This window comes from Globicephala melas, chromosome 5 (genome assembly GCF_963455315.2).
Source record: "Globicephala melas chromosome 5, mGloMel1.2, whole genome shotgun sequence".
Taxonomy (NCBI): domain Eukaryota; kingdom Metazoa; phylum Chordata; class Mammalia; order Artiodactyla; family Delphinidae; genus Globicephala; species Globicephala melas.
Genome location: NC_083318.1, coordinates 127,041,477 through 127,060,463, shown reverse-complemented (window position 1 = coordinate 127,060,463; position 18,987 = coordinate 127,041,477). Strand labels below are relative to the sequence as shown.

General features: G+C 36.5%; 1 long non-coding RNA gene across 1 annotated transcript in view; it reads right to left on the bottom strand.

The window, feature by feature from the left end:
* Positions 1 to 1,664: 1,664 nt before the first annotated feature.
* The window catches only part of LOC115858086 (uncharacterized), a 172,436-nt gene continuing 155,113 nt past the window's right edge, over positions 1,665 to 18,987 (bottom strand). The window contains exon 4 of the long non-coding RNA XR_009564122.1: positions 1,665 to 1,937. This is a non-coding gene — a long non-coding RNA (uncharacterized lncRNA). The remainder of the gene's footprint in view (positions 1,938 to 18,987) is intronic.

The following is an 18,987-nucleotide window of genomic DNA, read 5'->3' as shown; positions in this document are numbered from 1 at the left end:
TTGGGACTATCCCACAAAAGCCAGTAAAGGAGAAAAACAAAATCAGACAGGCCTTCAAGTCAACACTGAACATGAAAAATTCACTGAGCATTGCCTACGAATTACCGAAAAAAGACACTGTCACCTAATAAAAAAATTATACCTGGCTATTTTATCATCTAAGTATAAGAGTAAACCATTTTGAAAAAGAAACAACAATTAGATTAAGAACTTCATCCAAGTACAAGATGAATGAGGAAAAGGTGATAATGAATATTAATCCTATATAACCATAGGACCAAGAGTAACATGGATATAGGGTTATGATTACAGAATCAAGCGAAAATAGTATAAACTTTGATACTATAGAAATGAGATCTCTCACAAAAATTATACAGTGAAGCAGGTGAGAATCTGGGGAAAATATAACGCACACTGATAACCTCATCTTATGTAGCTGGGATTTAAGATATATCACTTAAAGGTAGAAAATAATATAATAGAGTCATAAGAACATGTAACAGTAAAATTAAACACTAAGAAAGTTATTATAACCAATCACAATGAATGGGAAAGAGATTGGGTAAAAGAATGGGAAGGAAAAAGAAATACCTAATTTTTTTTATTACTTATCGAAGGAAATTAACAGATACTATTTAAAATAGTAGAGGATTAAGAGTATTATGTAAAGTAATAGTTATAAATGTAATAAATAGAACACAAATGCAAACCTTCAAAACACTCAATCAAAATAATAAAAACAAACCAAAAAACTTTAAACTCACAAAAATATTTTAAAGCATAATGTAATATTATAGAAGTATGACACCAAAAGTACCTGTCATATCAACAAATGTCTAAATTAACCTATTAAAAGAAGAAAAATATTTTCAAATATATTTGCCTCTGGGTGTATACTTTTCACTTTGGGTGCTTCCTCAATTATGCCTTTTTAAAAGTCTTACAAAGGCAGTATGGACATAACATTCTAGGAGCTACATCACATGGCAAATGAAAGTGCTTGTGTTTGTGTGTCTTTCTGTGGATACATAAGGCCATGCTATGTGTGGGATATGACCTTTTATATAACATTGCTTTTGGGACACAATTAAATCTCACTTTAGAGTTATGTACATCTTTATGTTTGAAGGAGAGGCTTAGTTGGTTTGACCTGTGAAAGGTCTGAATCCATTTAAAAATGAGCCATTTTGTATACTCTATATTTTTATCCAATATTTCAATCAACAAACTACATGTTCCAAAAGCCACTAGAATTAATTTTTCATCGTCAGTAAAACTTTGGCAATAACCTCTTTTAGGAAGGGGTAACATTGACTGGGAAGCCCACTGAAATACCTGAACTCATGGTGGGCTTGCACAGTTTGCCCTTAGTATCATTACACTGATTTTCATCATGGGAATCATCTTGGCCCACCCTTCATAATATCCTTTATTAAATCTTGAAAATTAATTTTCACGGGTGACTGAGCTCAGTTAAATGGCTCTTATTTCAGGCCATTAAGGGATGCCAGCTTGTTAATGTGAAATATCAATTAAAACAAAAATTCCAAGCATTTCTTAAAGGAGTTTAGCTGCATTAAGAAATCCTGGAGAGTCTCCGAGTTAATTTGCTTCAAACATTTATTTCTTTTTCATTAACAAGGTTGGGACAACATCATGTAAGTGGTTAAATTTGTTTTTACTTAACGGATCACTGATTCTTCGTGGTCTTTTCAAATCCATTCCACCAATCAACTTTTCAAAAACAAGTTCTCAAAACACCTGCATACACATGCAAGTTTGTAACCTCAAAGAAAAAAGACAACTACAGAATTGCATACCCAAAATGAGATGTAAGACTGAGGGAATGTAGGCTGCAAACTGGAATTTGTGTCCAGGACCTGTTTCATCCAGAGCATTCTTTGATGCTGCAATTATTTTTCCAAGAAGTTCTTATTCTGAGGAAAGAAATAAAAAATTTGTTTCGTATTAACATTCTGACCCATGTTTACCATGTAAAGAGTAGTATTTATGATCTTCTTGCAGTATGTATGAAATGGCTAGGTCATCCGTATGAACCATTTAACCATATCATATATGGTTTTTTCCTGTTATTCATAAAATTATAAGCACAGTAATAAAAAGTTATCACATAGTGACTTTTAAATTAGATTAGCACTAAATTTTTCACCTTGAAACTTACAAAGTTTGCTACCCTGGACTAATACTTTGTATTTGTGCTTTGGGAATTTTCAAATAATTATTTTTTATCTCATTTATTTCTCACACGGCCTTGTAAGGCAGACAGAGCCAATATTATTTTCTCCATTTACCAGTGAGCAAACGAAGTCTCTCGGTGCTCAGCTGATGAAATCCAAGTCCCTAAGTCTCACCAGTCTGGGATCTTTTCCCCAAGCGTTGTCTCTCCTAAAGCTCACAAACCCACTACAATCTATTTAGAAAGTTCACACATAGTACAAGTTTGAAACAATTCTTAGGTTTCTTGGGAAAAAGTAGAAGAGAAGAGAAGTAAAATAAAGTATTATTTCTGTTAAAAACAGCAAGTTATTTTACAAGCAAAATAAGTTTATTCAGGGATAGAGGAGAATTGCAATTCTCTGTAGCAAAAACCATAGCCAAGTCCAGCAAACAAAGGAGAGTAACGTTACTTTATAGAGGAGAGGGAAAGGTTGGGAGGAGGTGTTTTGAATGAAAGTCCATCAGAGGAAAGTGAGAGTTCAGGCTAATGATGGTTTCCCAGTGGCTGAGTTGCAATGTTCCCACTGGTTGCACTTGTTGCTGGGCAAGCAGAAAATCTTCCTTCCTCTGCTGGGGTAGTCAAGTAGTAATCTTTTTCCTGTTGGAGATGCAAGGTATGTCTCTTCCTTCTTGGGGTCTGCAGATGGCAATGAGTGGTAGTGCGTGAGAGTTTCCCCTTCTGGATTCCCAACTCCATTTTATTTTTAATTATTTCTTTTTTATATAAATTTATTTATTTTTTAAATTTATTTTTGGCTGCGTTGGGTCTTCGTTGCTGCACGTGGGCTTTCTCTAGTTGCAGAGAGCAGGGGCTACTCTTCGTTGTGGTGCGCGGGTTTCTTATTGGAGTGGCTTCTCTTGTTGCGGAGCACGGGCTCTGGGTGCCCGTGCACCACTAGTTGTGGCACAGGGGGCTTAGTTGCTCCGCAGCATGTGGAATCTTCCCCGACCAGGGCTCGAACCCGTGTCCCCTGCATTGGCAGGCGGATTCTTAACCGCTGCGCCACCAGGGAAGTCGCCCCCCAACTCCCTTTTAAATGAGGTTTCCTTTATTCAGTTTCACATTCCCAATCAAGGAAGACATTCAGCACTGAAGAGCCTTTGAAACGTACTCTCACAAATCGAAATGTTTGTACCCTTGCCATAAGTGGCATCCAGGCTAATTATTGCTAACAACCCACAGAGGGAAAATTGTTACAGATTCACTGAGGACGGAAGCATTTTTTGGCTCTTCACTTTGTGCAGAAGGTTAAAAGAAAGATCTAACCAGCAACAAAGTTGTTATCTAGGCACAGAATATGTAAGTGCTTGCTGAAGTTTTCTTGCAGATGTTTGAATATATATGTTATAACAGGTATAGGAATTGCACTTTCTACCTACTAAAGATTTGTGATAAATGTGCTCATTTTCAGTTCCAATTCCAATTGCAATTTCATAATGGGGAAGTAAGATTTTTATGTCAAATAATTACATATCAGTAATAATCTTGTATTTCTTTGCTTTTACTTCCTATATTGACTCCCTATAAGGAATGGCTTCAAGTTTATCAAACTCTTTAAATCTGGATAACAGGTTACGTATTAAGGTAAAGATTTAAATCAAATGCTAGTTGAGGGAAATTTCTTAAATTTAGGGAAGGCTTTCCTATGCCTAAAGATGAGACTGCTTTGGACCAGACCTTCTTTGTTTTGGGTTGAGTCACTTGAATGGCCTCATTGTGTTATGTAAATGTAATGTTACCTGTATCCTTTGTCCTCCAGGAAGTTGTAACTAGACTATTTATGTTTGTTTACTTAGTGGTTTAGCAAAAGCCACCTCAGTAGAGCTGATTACTAGGGAGAGGTAGATGAATTTGTGTGAAGAGGCTTCAACCTCCTGGGAAAGGAAAAAAAAAAAAGGAAGTTCCAACCTCCACTGTTCCTACTTCTCAAAGTTCAGATTTGACGAGTCTTTTTGGTATAGAGTAGACCAGGGTGGCACAGAATAAGGCCCAGGTGTAGGACAGACGAAATAATCAAGTAAAATAAAATTTCCCTGAGAAAAGCAGGATTCTGGGCCAAAGACTAGAGATCCACAAAATGTCCAAAGATTTTTTTCAAGGAAAACTGTCAAGGAAAACACCTTCTGGATGATACTGGAAGCTCCACTGGGCATAGTCAGTCTAGCATGTTTCTGGGCACTGGGGAGCAACGGCTGACTGTGGGAATGTGAAAGAGCTGTAATGCTGGAGCTCAATGTGACAACTGTGGCCTGAATAAGATCTGGATCTGCAAGGACCATCCAACAGCAGTGGACCAACATCTGTTCCAACCCATCTTTAACAATGACCACTCCATGGCCAGGAGAAGTAAAAGCGAGAGAAAACTGATCTGTCCTCTTTTCTTCTTTTCACAGTGTTTGGAAGCAGACCGACTCTGATTGAGAAAGGCCTTGGAATTCTTAGATAATTCAAGAGTTGAGGGATTTTCAAGAGAAATTCACAGGCCAATGTTAGTTACTAACATTTAAATATAAAAATTTTCTATCAGCACTGTTGTCTACGGATCACCTTTCTAGAAATTTTTAGTGTAATAGACTCTTGGTTTTTTCTGATTTGTTTGAACTTACTAATAGTAATTTAAAAGTCTATGACATGAAATAATTTGTACTTTTGCTACGGCATTTGACTTGTCCCATTGCAAGAGCAGCGAGTAGAAATTAGTCACTTAGGTGTTGAGCACACTTAGCAGGCCATCCAGCATCTAGATGTATTTAACTGAGACTCATACATATTTTATGGAGAAAATTTAATGTTATAGCTGTTTTGTGAGTATAAAATCTCCTAAAATTTTTAAAAATAGATAAAAATAAGAATTTTCACATAAAATTCTCTTGGGGAAAAAAGAAAGTTCTCCAGAAAAAACAAAAACCATCTGAGGATCTTGCAACCCTGGGCTCAAATTCTGATTGTAAATTTCAGGTGGAGCTGAATACCAACTGCCTGCTTTAGACGTGGTATGTACCCTCTAGTTCACCACACCCCCATATCATTACTGACTGAGCCAGAGTGATACTTGCCATTTTCTTCACACACTGTGATTTTTATCGTGACACAAGTCCTGGATTTTGTATCCACCCTATTTATTCACAACAACTTATCTGGCACTGGAGTTCACGAGCTCTGTCCTAGACTCTGTCTTTTGGATGGTAGTTGTAACCTCAATTCCTTAGTATATTTCTAGTTCTCATCAGCAGAATGTCCTGCTGAATGAAGCCCACCTGATTTCTTCTCCACTCTACTCCTCTACTCTCTTCTACTCTTGTTCACAATTGTTGCAACTTGTTAACTAAAGAGTGGTCCAGGGATTTTGAATGTTCCCCCCGAAATCCTGCAGAAACTAAAGCCAAACAACACAAAGCAATTATTAGAGAAGCCCAGGTTGTAGGAAAGAGAGCTGTAATTCTTCCCCCCACCCATTAAATACAGACTCTTACTCCCTTTTCTTGGCTGTGCTCTGAAAATGGGGGAGGACCTGAGAAACACCAATACTGCTAGTTGAAAATTTAACTTTTAACATATTATTCTGATGAAAAGTAAAAATTTCCTCTTTTTTAAGAGGTTTTGACTTCAGATTGGAGGAAGTTAAGGAGACATGAGAAATAAACAGAATGTGAGATCCCTGAATAGATATTGGAACAGAGAAAGGATACTGATGAAAAAAATGAGGAAATTTGAATAAGACTTTTAGTTTAGTTAACATTGTTGTACTGATGTTACTTTCCTGGTTTGGATCATTGTACTGTGGTTACGTAAGATGTTACCGTTAGGGGAAGCTGGGCAAAAGTTATATAGGAACTCTGTTCTATTTTTGTGACTTGGTCTAAAATTATTTCAAAGTAAATGTTTTATCAATTTAAAAAAGATTTTATATTTTTCTTTTGATGCATCTGTTAAAAATATATATCTATGGTCTCAAAAAGAGTGAATATGTCAAATACTAAGCTCTAAACAGCACTGCAATATTTAGAAAAAGAAACCTGTACATTTGTGTAGAAAACCTTCTGTGACTGCATATACACTCCCGTGGCTATATATACACACTTTGCTAACAGTTGTTAGATTACCCATGGCCTGACTGTCCGCCTGGATTTCCAAGTAGCCCTATAGCCTTACCACATGTTGAATGGTTATATTACTCCATTTTAGTCTTTTATTATTAATTTTGTCTGGACCAGGTCCAGAGATAGTCACTGGCTCTTGAACACTATGTATTCTGTGTTCTACTGTAAGTCTTGCAGTGGGTCAGTTGCCCGAGCACTGCTCTTACCCTAATAGGAGGATCTAGCTGAGGCCGGCTGGTTTCATATATATGATACTCTAAGGGCTACTACCTTCTCCCTTAGATTCTCCACACCATTGTGAGTCAAATCTTTTTGTCACCAACATTGCTATTTGCTACCCCTACGTCTTCATTCGCTCATTAAGTATTTACGGAGCATCTATTATGTGTAATGCACTGGGCTAAGCACTGAGAATAGGGAAAGAAACACATTGGACATTGATCTTATCCTTATGGAACACATACACATACTTGGTGTGTGTACTTAGTGACTAAATAGTTGGCTATTTTTTCTTCCTTCCTCCCTTCTTTCCTTCCTCTTCCTTCCTTTTTTTTCTTTCATTTCAGATCTTGAATGATAACTTCTCTCTGGCTCCTAGAAGTATTTTTTAAAATTTATTTCAGGGGCTTCCCTGGTGGTGCAGTGGTTGAGGGTCTGCCTGCTAATGCAGGGGACACGGGTTTGAGCCCTGGTCTGGGAGGATCCCACATGCCACGGAGCAACTAGGCCCGTGAGCCACAACTACTGAGCCTGCGCGTCTGGAGCCTGTGCTCCGCAACAAGAGAGGCCACGATAGTGAGAGGCCCGCGTACCGCGATGAAGAGTGGCCCCCGCTTGCCACAACTAGAGAAAGCCCTCGCACAGAAACAAAGACGCAACACAGCCAAAATAAATAAATAAATAATAAACTCCTACCCCCAACATAAAAAAAAATTTATTTCAGCTCACCAATTTATTGTATAAAAGAATCCTGATTATATATGATTAGCTCAACTCTGCTATATTAGTATCTATAACTTTTGTTTTCGAAAAATATTGCATGATCAACAAGTTTCATTGTATACAGTTTGCCATTCAATCTAAAATTTGTATATTTGTGAGTGTGGATATAAACATGCAAAGACTTGGAGGCCCTGAGTCTTGCTCTTTTCAACAGCCTGCTTCCATGGCAACAGAATCTATTAGAAGCAACCTTGTCACCACAACTTTAGGTCCAAATAATTTCACAGAAAAGATAAAAAGGTATGTGGCAACTCTATCTTGCTCCATCTTTTACATAAAGTAATTTCTCAGAAATATGATCAGCACTTGAGACAACAGTGATTAAAAATTAAAAGGCCCCGAGAGAGAGAAAAAGACTATCCATAACAAGGATTTTGAAAGCTTAATGAAAGGTAGAAGAAAACATGATAGGACTGCAGTCTTTAAACTTTTTTGCACAGTGAACAATTGATCCAAAGTTTAAAATGTGAAGATTTAGATCGTCATTGGGAGACTAAAATGTTCATCCTTAAGGGTTTGTACTTACAGGCCCATGAAGAGAAAAAAAATTTCATCCATTAAGGTTGAAGAAATCCTAAATTTATGGTGTCATTTATTACCTGGGTCAGAAAATTAACTATGAGTGCAAATACTTCATTATGTCCTTTGAACTTTGAATGTCAGAGCACTTTCTCCAAAACAATAAAGGCAGAGGTGCCCTAGTAGGACACAGAATTGTCAGCCCAGCATTTTTGTTCTTGGTTCACTGGCTTTCCACATCTCTGTGCTCTAAAACACTGTGTTGATTTTGCTGAACTCCGTAGGTCATAGAGTCTTCTCATAAGGTTAAGGCCATAGAATTAATTCCTGTGTACATTAAGTTTTATGGTCACAGACAGCACCAAAATTTTCACTAGTCACAAGAAAGACTGGGCCAGCCAGCAAGACTAAAAACTTCATCTTCAAAACTGTTTACTGACGCCATCATAATGATTAAATATAAATAAGTACAATACATATTACCCATTTGTATTTAGTTTTATTTTATTAGGGGATGTGGCTCAGGTTGTGATTGTTTGGTCAATATATCCTCTTCAGAGATAAGGACAGAGTAATTTCTGTAAAGAGCAATGGACACAGGCTGGTCACTGGATATTCAATTTTAAAAATTTACTAATAATTTAAATAAATGTAACATGGGTATATATGCAATCGACATCTCATATTGTCTGATGTCCACAGCAATATACATAAAGTGAAAGATTTATATTCACTTTATAGAGACTTTAGGACTCTGTATTATTATTTTGTGAATTTCAAAATACACAGACAAATTTTAAAGAGTTTAAATAAAGCCTATAATAAACAAGTATTTATTTAACATTTATTGTGTACTAGGCACAAAGACTTGGGGAAGATGCAAAGACAAAAAAGAAAGCTAATCTCATCTTCTACTGTCTATCTGGGGAGTTGCCCTTGTAACACAGAAATAAGGAGGTGAATAAGGAAGGATGAATAGGGAAGTGCAGAGTATAGAGTGAATTGGTAGATAGATTTAGGATTTAAAGTTAGAGTATTAGGACTTAAATTTATAACATTAGAATCAAAGTTTTGGTGCTTTTAAATTCTGCCCCAGAAGCCTAGTTCATGGTAAAGTCTCTAGTGGCAAAAAAAAAAAAATCTACTTGCATTCTTGTAAGTATTTTTTTAATAAATGTCTTCCTCTACCAGAATGCAAGCTCCAAGAGCACAGAGACTGTCTACATCTAACTTAGCATAATCACTAGCAGGCAGTAAACCTTCCATAAATAATTGTGGACTGGTTGAAGAGAGCAAGCCAAGTGCAAAAGCTACTTTTTTGTTAAATTTCTTTTAATTTTTAAGCCTAGAATTTTTTAAAATTTCATTTTGATATATTATACTTGCAAAATGTTGCAAAAATACTACAGAGAATTCCCATATACCTTCCACCCATATCCCATAAATATTATCTTATATAACCACAGCACTATCATCAAAATCAAGAAATTAACATTAGAATCAACCTTAACATTAGGTAATACTATTATCTAATTTATAGACCTTATTCAAATTTAGCCAATTTACCCACTATGTCCTTTTTCTGGTTCAGGATTTAATCTATCATGACATGATGCACTTAGTTGTCCTGTCACTTTACTCTCCTGTAATCTGAAGCAGTTACTCAGCCTTTCTTTGTCTTTCGTGAACTTGACACTTTTAAGAATGCTAGCCAGTTATTTCTTAGAATGTTGCTCAATTGGAATTCATCTGATGTTTCCTCATGATTAAATTCAGATTATTCATTGTTGGTAAGAATACCACAGTAGTGATGTTGTGTCCTTCTCAGTGCATCATATCAGGAGGCACATGGTATCAATTTGTCCCATCATAGGTGATATTAACTTTGATCACATGATGAAGGTGTAAAACAGCTGACAGAGAACAGTATTTTGTTACAGCAGCCCAGACAGACTAAAATAAAAGAGATCCATGGCACACACAAAATACATTAAGACACTTTGTAGAACAATCAGGTATGAAACAAAAAGAAGAAAAAACATTCTCTTTCTAATCAGTTGATAAATTTACAACAATATAGGGCTCTTCAGAGTTTCTGTTTTATCTTGTGTCACTTTTGGTAGGTTGTATTTTTCAAAGAATTTATCAATTTCATCTAAGTTGTAGAAATAGTGACATAAAGTCGTTCATATATTCTCTTATTATCCTTTTAATGTCTATTAAGATCTATAGTGAAAGTCCCTCTTTATTCCTGATACACATATAATTTATGTCCCCTCTCTCTATTTCTTGATCCCTCTCGCTAGGAGCTTATCAATTGTGCTGATATTTCAAAACAACTAACTTAACTTTGTTAAATTTTTCAATTGTCTCCCTACTTTCCACTGATGTTATACCTTTCTTCTTTTCTCATTAAAACATTTAAAAGCTATAAATTTCTCTCTAAGCACTGCTTTAGCTGCACTGTACAATTTTTATAATTTTGTGATTTCATTATTAGTTTAAAATTGACTAGTGAATTCTTCTTTTACCCATAGCTATCTATCAGAAAAACTAGAAATAACAAGTGTTGGTGAGTATGTGGAGAAAAGGGAACACATGTTCACTTGTTGGTGGGAATGTAAATTCATGAAGCCACTATGGAAAACAGTATGGAGGTTCCTCAAAAAGATTAAAATTGAACTACCATATGATCCAGCAATTCTACTTCTGGGTTCTTATCCAAGGAAAAAGAAAATACTAACTTAAAAAGATATATGCACCCCCATCTTCACTGCAGCATTATTTGTAATCGTCAAGACATGGAAGCAATCTAAATGCCCATCAATGGATGAATGAATTCAAAAATTGTGTCATATGTATACAATAGGATATTATTCAGCCATTAAAATAAAGGAAATCCTGCCATATAGATCTATCTATCTATCTATCTATCTATCTATCTATCTATCTAGATACAGAGAACAGATTGGTGGTTGCTAGAGGCAGGCCAGGGGGTTGGGGGTGTGGAAAATTAGTCAACTGGGTTTTTTTCATTTAATCAACATTATAAAAATAAAGGATATTAAAAACTTTGTCATCAAATAAAAAATAATAAAGCAAGCAAGAAAAATACACTTCTTTCATGCTATGAAAAGTTGCTAAAAGCTTGTCTTTCCAATAATGGAAACTTGGAATTGATGTAATGGATAAAAGGAGCTTATGAAACATATATAGGCATTCTTGATAAAATAAAAATAAAAGCTTAAAAGATATTGCTTTTGGGGGCTTCCCTGGTGGCGCAGTGGTTGAGAGTCTGCCTGCCGATGCAGGGGACACGGGTTCGTGCCCCGGTCCGGGAAGATCCCACATGCCGCCGAGCGGCTGGGCCCGTGAGCCATGGCCGCTGAGCCTGCGCGTCCGGAGCCTGTGCTCCGCAACGGGAGAGGCCACAACAGTGAGAGGCCCGCATACGGCAAAAAAAAAAAAAAAAAGATATTGCTTTTGGTAAGGTAAAAAACTGTTTATTTTTTAATTCTGCTTTAGAAGACAGATGTTTTGCTCTTCTTGACTAGTAGATGCAAATACAGCTTAACTGTTTTCCAACAGGAAAAAAATTATATTCAGTATTTCTTTTATTTTTTCCTCTGTTATTTTAATTTTTTTTTTACTGGAGTATAGGTGCTTTACAATACTGTGTTAGTTTCTACTGTACAGCAAAGTGAATCAGCAATACATATGCATATACCTCCTCTTTTTTGGATTTCCTTCCCATTTAGGTCACTACAGAGCATGGAGTAGAGTCCCCTGTGCTCTACAGTAGGTTCTCATTAGTTATCTATTTTATACATAGTATCAATAGTGTATATATGTCAAAGACAAAGAATAGCATAAAAAGGATAAGTCATTGTCTTGCCATTCCTTTTGTGGTTCCCAGTTGACACATGTGGGCACATAGTTCACAGTGTAAATTGATATATTGATCTTTCAAATGATTACTTAAGAACCATCCATTTAAACTTGGACCATTCAAAAAATTTTCCTTCTCATTCATCAACAACAACAACAACAAAAGTTAATAAAAATCTTTCTGTGATGCCAGACTTTTCCTAGTGAAAATATATGGTTTGCCATAACCAAAGTAATTTCCTTTTGAAATCCAGGGTGTTCACGACTCCCACCAGTAGACACCGCTAAGTAATCCCTGTGAGTCATATGTGGCTGTGCAATCCTAGTCATGCTGTTAAGATAGCTGTCTCCTTGATGAGCATCAATGGCGTTGTGCAAATTTCTGAACAAATGTAAGGCTTACCCAGTGTCAAAGTGGGTAGTACCAATTTAAGAAAGGTGAGAATTTAGTAAGTCCTTTGAGACTGTCCAGAAAATACCTGAGAGATTTTTAAGAGTGTAACAAAGTAGAATGGAATTTCCCAGAGATGGTTGACTTAAGGAAAACCTCTTGGTCTCTTTTAGAAATTTGTCATTTGAGTAAAAATAAGATGCATGATTACTTTATCCCTAAGTGCCGATTAGGACCTCAAATAGTGCCTGGTGTCCATAAGCAAAAGTAATGACAAACTAGCTATAAAAATAATCTCAACCTTTAGATAAATTGTTGATCTTGATGTTTCTCTCTGTTGTGTTAAAAAAAAAATAGAAGTAGGTTATTTACTTCCAAATGTTGAGGGATTCTCTAAATATCTGATATTTTCACTACATATAGAAGTCTGGTCAGACAGGTTTCTTTCAGTGTCCTAAAGATATTGTTCCACTGTTTTCTGGACATTATTGTTTTTGATATTAAATCATTTGTATTCTTATTCTCCTGTATGTAATGTGTTTTTTTTCCTCTGGTAATATTTTCTCTTTACCTTTATTTTTCATTAACATGTGCCTAGGTTGGTTTTCTGTGTCTTTCTGCAGTAAGATTCTTAAATCAAAAATTAAGATCTTTTGAGCTATTATTTGTCAAATATTTTCCACTCTAACCATATGTTAAAGTTTTTGCTATTTCCCCACAGAAATTGAGGCTCAATTCATTTTCTTAAAAATCTTTATTTCTTCTGTTCTTCAGATTGAATAATTTCTGTTGATCTATCTTCAAGCTTACTGATGATTTCTTTGTCATCTTCAGTCTTCTGTTAAGCTTCCAGTATTTTTAAATTTCAGACATTTCCAGAATGGCCACCCTCAAAAAATCTATAAACAATAAATGCTGGAGAGGGTGTGGAGAAAAGGGAACCCTCTTGCACTGTTGGTGGGAATGTAAATTGATACAGCCACTATGGAGAACAATATGGAGGTTCCTTAAAAAGCTAAAAATAGAATTACCATATGACCCAGCAATCCCACTACTGGGCATATACCCTGAGAAAACTATAATTCAAAAAGAGTCATGTACCACAATGTTCACTGCAGCTCTATTTACAATAGCCAGGACATGGAAGCAACCTAAGTGTCCACCAACAGATGAATGGATAAAGTAGATGTGGCACATATATACAATGGAATATTACTCAGCCATAAAAAAAACGAAGTTGAGTTATTTGTAGTGAGGTGGATGGACCTAGAGTCTGTCATATAGAGTGAAGTAAGTCAGAAAGAGAAAAACAAATACCGTATGCTAACACATATATATGGCATCTAAAAAAAAAAAGAAAAAGAAAAAAAAAGGTTCTGAAGAACCTAGGGGCAGGACAGGGATAAAGACTCAGATGTAGAGAATGGACCTGAGGACACGGGGAGGGGGAAGGGTAAGCTGGGACAAAGTGACAGAATGGTATGGACATATATACACTACCAAATGTAAAACAGATAGCTAGTGGGAAGCAGCCACATAGCACAGGGAGATCAGCTCAGTGCTTTTTGACCACCTAGAGGGGTAGGAGGGAGACCCAAGGGTGAGGAGATATGGGGACATATGTATATGTATAGCTGACTCACTCTGTTATAAAGCAGAAACTAACACACCATTGTAAAGCAATTATACTCCAATAAAGATGTTAAAAAAATTTTTCAGACATTTCACATTTCAGTTCTATATTTTTTTTTTTTTTTTTTTTTGCGGTACGCGGGCCTCTCACTGTTGTGGCCCCTCCCGCTGCGGAGCACAGGCTCTGGACGCGCAGGCCCAGCGGCCATGGCTCTCAGGCCCAGCCGCTCCGCGGCATGTGGGATCTTCCTGGACCGGGGCATGAACCCATGTCCCCTGCATCGGCAAGGCAGACTCTCAACCACTGCGCCACCAGGGAAGCCCCTTGTTAGCTCTTTAAGGTCACATTTTCCTTTACGTCCTTAAACGTAGTTATAATAGCTGCTTTAAAATCCTTGTCTGATAATTCTAGCATCTGCATCATCTAAGAGTCTTTATTGATGACCTGTCCTCTTGAGTAAGGATTGCAATTTTCTGTTTCTTCATTTGTCTGGTTATTTGGAATTGTATTGTGTGAATGATATTCTGTAAATATATATTTTATCTTGTGAGTGATATATTGTAAAGATTCTGGATTTTCTTATATTCTTCCAAAAGCATTGTGGGTTTTGTTGTTGTTGCTGTTGTTGTCTCAGCAGACAGTTTATTTGACTGAACTCGAAATCCAAACTCTGTATCCCTGTAGAGTGAAGCAACTGAAAGCCTATTCAATTATTTTAGCCTTAGTTACTCCATACATGTGCAATTCAGGGGTCAGCCAGAGATAGTGGCAGATTTTATACTCAGAATTTGGGGGTATCCTGTGTTGATTTTCTCTTTTCCTATGTTTTATCCCTGTATTAATTTCCTAGAGCTGCCATAACAAAGTATTACAAACCGGTGGCTTAAAACAAGAATTTATTCTCTTACAGTTCTGGAGGCTAGAAGTCCAAAATCAAGGTATTGGCAAGGTTGGCTTCTTCTGGAGGCTCTGAGGAAGGATCTGGTCTATGCCTCTCTCATAGGATCTAGTGGTTGCCAACAACAGTTGGCATTGCTTGGTTTGTTGCTGCATAGTCCAATCTCTGCCTCCATCTTTACAAGGTCAGTTTTCCCTCTTTGTATGTCTGTGTCAAAATTTCCCTCTTCTTATAAAGACACTGTCATTGGATTAGGATCCATTGTAATTCAATATGATCTTACCTTAATTATATCTGCAAAGTGTCTATTTCCAAGTAAGGTCATACTCACAGATTCTGTGTGGAAATGAATTTTGAGGGAAACACTATCCAACCCAGTACATTCCCTTACTTCCCAATTGCTGTGGCGGTCTCAAACTCTATCCCCTAAGTCTTCAAGCCATTAAGACTACAGATTTCTATCCAAGTTTTAGGTGCTCCTTATGTCACTGAGTGGGCCTGCACTCAGTCAAAAAGCCACACACACAAAAAGAAACTCATAAGGGCTATTCCCTTCTTCCCAAAATCATGTCCCCTCCAGATTTTGCCTGCTTTTGATCTTATAAGAATTACGCCATCACATCTAGAGTAGACTCACCTGTTTTTCTAACAAGTTTAATAGAAAAAAATTAAGAATTAACATTTTGCTTCATGTTAAATAACATGTATGGATTATGCTATATTTTTAAACCATTACTTAACTCTAATATGTTAAATATTTCTACTTCATCACTTTGAAGTTGTTTTTCCCCATCAGAAAGCATGCACGGTATCTGATGAATAAAATATTAATAATAATAACATATTTATTACTGAATGTTACAATTACTCTTCTAAATGCCTTATATGTATTATTTCAGTAAATCTTCACATCAACATACAAGTTAGGCAGTAGTTTTACAGAAGAGAATTCACTTTAGAAATGAGGAAACTGAGGCCCAGGAGATTAGGTAGCATGTACCTGTTACACAGGTAGTATATGGTGAATTGTAAGAGCCCATGCGTATAGCCATTATGCAGTACTGCCTCCTAAAAACACAAATTGTTGTCTTTGACACTAGCTTGGATCATTATTAACCACAAAAAATTAGTTATTTATAAGGCTGCATTTGTCTAATTTTCCCTAATTTCTAGTGTGTTGTGTGAAGTAAATAGGAAGTAAATAGTAAATAAATATTGTAAATATATGATTTTATTAAATGGAATAGTTTAATTTCAGAATCAGAGTTTATTTCATATTTTTCATTTTTCTAGTTTATATGATTGATATATCAGAAATTCTTTAAGCACTAAAGCAAGTTCCAGAATTCTCAAACTTGTACATTCTCTTTTTAAATTTATCTACAAGGCAAGAAGTATAGGAAAATTAGATTCAATGCGATTAGTGCATACTCTGCAAATACTTGCATTATATTTTGTTATACCCTTAACTTTTATCATTGAGAAAAAATCCCTTTCTCTCTCTCTCCTCTCTCTCTCTCTCTCTCCCTCCCTCCCTCCCTCTCTTTCTCTGTCTCAGCTATTTGCTCTTATCATAAACATGACAAGCTGTAAGACATGAACAAGTGTGTACTTAAGCAAAATAGTTATTTCCTTAACTTGACTCAGCAAGGCACCCTAGAGATTAATACTGTTACTGATTTCACAGGTCTCTTGTGCATGTGAATTTCCATGAGATTCTATTCAACTGGTGTAACTAAGAAGAAAGAACAATGTTCCTCTATACAAGGTGGGTTTTGCATTGTCCCACACATAGCCTGCTGATGGCCGTGGGATGGCAAAGTCATCTTCATTAGACGGAATTTAATAGTGAATCAAAGTTCTTGTGGAGAATAGACTGATCTAAACTTTAGCCTCCCTCGGGTCCTGCTGAAAGATTAGAGGGAAAGAGTAGGGCCTTAGTAAGTTGAATGTATCAGATTGTTTTTCACTAATAGTTCTCTTGTAAAACTCTGAAAACCACCCAGTTTAACCCTTAAAAAAGGAGAAAGAAAAAGGAGTAGGATATGGGGAGGGAAAAAACTCAGATAGTATACTACGGGCATTGATTGCATTGATTTTTGAGATGTGCTGTTATCCCTGTAGCAAGTTCCACAGGTTGGATTATGTACTCATGACCAAAGTTTGTCCATCAGAAGTAAACCAGTTTTCATGCTACATTTAATAGTCCATGCCAGATGCAACAATGCTATAACTTTAATAAAAAGTTTATAAAATATAATTGCCTTTAAGTTTCGTTCTATGTTTGGAGATTCTGAGACTCAATCTAAGGGTGTAGCTCTTTGATAAAATCTTTTCAAAAATATTCTGAATCCAGGAAGAGTTAATGGTGGAAGGAAAAGGAGGAGCAGCAGAGGTAAAATGTATCAACCAGCACCTGTACAGCAGGATCAGACATAGTTAACAAGAAAAAAGGAAGGAGAAACAAATGTGTTAGGTGATCTTTAGTCTAAAGAAATCTCTGTTGGGCAACTGGGCGTTTTGCTCCTTGCCTTTTATTTCCAACTTCCTTTCAAAGAATTCGTTAAGTGAAAAGAGAGATGATGGCAGCTCAGTATATCAAAGCTCAGTTATCAGTTGGCTTATTCTAGTATCTTTAGTCTTTTGTGGATGCCTTATGATGTGTTGTGTGGTAACACTGGAAAGTCAATCTTATACCAGTGATTGCCACATAAATGTTAAGGAGTCTGAAAAAAAATCACAAAATAGAAATTGTTGCTCTCTCAGGTATAAAGTGGCACTGATAAGAATTAATGTATCCAAAAAGATTTGGGTAGGTTTCTTTTTCCTTTTTGTTGGGGGGACGGGGGTTGTGCAGAGGGATTGACTTATTTTTTAGTAGGGTGAGAAGGAATGTCTAAGAGAAAGAAAAAGGCATAATGGAGACTGTTTCATCATCAACTTTTTTAGAATTGGCTGTAAGCACGCTGTCCCGATTAATGACAAAACTAAATAAAAAGCTTACTGCCATGACAAAGAAATCTGTTTTCTGTAATATTTTTATCTTTAAAAATTCACAGGAACTCTTAAAAATTAAACCTCACTTTAAAATCAAAGTACACCTTTTGGGGGACAAATGTACTTTTGCTAAATCTATAACAGGAAGACTTTTAAAACCCTTGAAAGATAGTGTACTGCTCAGCAGGAGACACCCTCATAGGGATAGTGAAGAAAATTGAATGAAGGAAGGTACAGTTGTCACAGCTGTGGGTAGGAGTAAAGGAACCAGTAAGAGATGGTGAGTCAGCCAGGGACCAGCAACAGCAGGAACCCATCACCACTGGAAAGCTACTGGGCAAGTGGAAGAAGCAGTGTTTCCAGACCAAGTGAGAGCTCAGCCACATGAGAGGGACACGGCCATAGAGCCAAAGCCAGAGAGAGGGAAGAAATACCCTGATCTCTTTCTCCTCCTGTCCACTTATCTCCTGCTGTGCCTCCAGAAGCCAAACCCCTCCAGAAACCCAAATGAACTTAGTGCTGCTGTCTTCAAGGATCAGAACCTCCCCTTTCACCAGCCCAGGGCACAGACCAGAGCAGAGAGAGGAAGGAAATTGACAGTGCGGTTTGCAGATGCAAGACCAATGGAGATATTGAAAGAGAAATCACTTTTTATCAAAAGCCAAGAGAGCCTGAATCACAGTCCTTAACGCATGAGGAGTCAATTTTCTGTGACTGAGACTATATTCCTGACTATAGCCTCAGTAATGATCTCTTAGCTGTGATGGATCACAGGTTGAATGCAATCCTTTTTCAGGAAAAATATGTTTAAAAGAACGTGTAAAAAAGAAAAGAAAAAAGATGCATGAGATTTTCTTTATGGACAACTTTGTCCATAAAAAGGACAGGTGTAATCTGTTTTATTCAGGTTAACCATACTAATTCTTATTTTTATTTTGGTATAACTATATGAGTTCGTGTCTTTATTTTGTTATAGCTGTATGAGGTAGCATGACATATTTTCTTCAAAATCACTTTCATCTACTCCTTAGAATGTTTTAACACTGGGTAGCATTGCATATTGATTTTGGTCTGCAAATCTTCTCTAAGAGGGAACAATACTGCAATGAAGCCACTGTTTAGATGAAATGATCCCTCGGGAGATAGAAAATACACCATGCATCTAACACTTTATAGCTGAAAGGGACTTTAAAGATCAAGTCTAAACCTTTTATTTTGCAAGTGAGGACAAAATATAGACATAGTTGTAGTTTTCCTATTGCAATACAGTGCTGGGTTTTAGGGCTTAAGATCAGAACCCAGGTTTCCTGGCTCCTTATC